The sequence below is a fragment of the Micromys minutus genome (assembly GCF_963924665.1).
Source record: "Micromys minutus genome assembly, chromosome: X".
Classification (NCBI taxonomy): Eukaryota; Metazoa; Chordata; class Mammalia; order Rodentia; family Muridae; genus Micromys; species Micromys minutus.
In genome coordinates, this window is record NC_137970.1 from 14,467,619 (window position 1) to 14,469,150 (window position 1,532).

At 47.1% G+C, this 1,532-nt stretch overlaps 1 pseudogene across 1 annotated transcript; it reads right to left on the bottom strand.

Moving 5' to 3' along the window:
- Positions 1-755: 755 nt before the first annotated feature.
- LOC308415861 (small ribosomal subunit protein eS10-like) lies at positions 756-1,262 on the bottom strand (annotated as a pseudogene). Its single transcript has one exon. The product of its transcript is annotated as a small ribosomal subunit protein eS10-like (transcript).
- Between the last annotated feature and the right edge of the window lie 270 nt (positions 1,263-1,532).

Below are 1,532 nucleotides of genomic sequence, written 5' to 3' on the forward strand. Positions count from 1 at the left end.
TGAACCTGGGCCCTCTGGAAAAACAAGTAGAGCCATTGCTCTGGCCCCAAAGACCTGAAGTTTGAAGACATTTCCCAGCCTGTCCACATATTATATACCCTGAAATGACTCTTGGCATTAATATCATATAGGTGTATAGGAATAGACTTTGTTTGCTCTGCCAATTACGGAATTAAAAGGCAGGAAAGAAGTATTTCCAAAATTCTTGGAGACTCCCAGCAGAGCTATCTTATAATACAAGGGAAATCAGGGTCCTCTTGTGGAGTTCTTAATCTCATTAATAAAATAATTTTAAAAGGACTTGGGGTTGGAGAGATGGTTCAGCAGTTAGGAGATCTGGCTGCTCTATCAGAGGACCCAGGGTCAATTCCCTGTACCCATATGGTGACTCACAATTATCTGTAATTAGTTCAAGGATCTGAAACCTTCTTCTGGCCCCTTTGAGCACAGCGTGTGCACACGTGGTACAGCTGCACTTGCACACTTGGCTGGGAAAGGAGCTTCAGAAAAAGAGCAAGGGCCAGCTGTGGTGGTGCACACCTTTAATCCCAGCACTTAGGAGGTAGAGGCAGAAGGATTTCTGTGAGTTTGAGGCCAGCCTGGACTTCAGAGCAAGTTCCAAGACAGCCAAGGGCTCTGTTACAAAAAGAAACCCTGTGTTTAAAAAAAAAAAAAAATAAAGGGGCGGGGGGGGGGGAGCAAGAAAGCCCAAAGCATAAATTAAGGGAGTTTAAAAACATTTTTTTCTTTAAGGTTTATTCAATACAACATAATCTCCAACTTGACTGACCAAAGCCGCCTCTAAACTGGAATTCGGTTGCTGAGCCCCAGCCTCAGCTCTCTCGTTAGCTCCAGGAGGCACGGGGGTGCTCTTTCTGAGGTGTCTCTGTTGGCCTCCCCTCTTGTGAATTTTGCAAACTGCTCACCCTCTGGACCTTTGGGCCAAGGTCTGCCAGTGTCAGGACGGCCGCGGCGCAGGGTGGCGAGCTCGATTTCCGGAGGTAGGTGCAGGTAATCTCAGAGATGCTGGACGCCCTCATTCTCATTCGTAAGGTACCAGTAGAAATGTCTCCAGGCAAACTGCTCCTTCGCATAGTCTCGAGACTTGAGACACTGCATGGCCTTCATGACATGAAGGTTGGGCACGTTCTTGTCTGCCAGCTCGGGGTGTTTGGGCATGTGGACATTTTTTTGGGAACCATCACTCCTTCCTTAAAAGGGAGTTCGTAGATGGCAATCCAATTCTTCTTAAGCATCGCCATCACCGCGGCTGCAGGATCCGAGGCAGAGGCTGGAAAGGAAGTTAAAAACAAATTTGGGTTGTGGCCAGCATCCAAAAGAAAAGGAAATGGTTAATGGCAAAGGCAGGCAGATCCATCTGAGCCTCATAGGTACTGAATTAAAGGTGGGAATTCTGGGAAGAAAACATATAATCCTAATGTGAACCTCTTCCCTAGGGGTGGCAACCTTACCAAGGTCCCTGTCCCACTAGGTCAACTAAACTGTTAAGAGGAGACAATAGCCCATCTCCA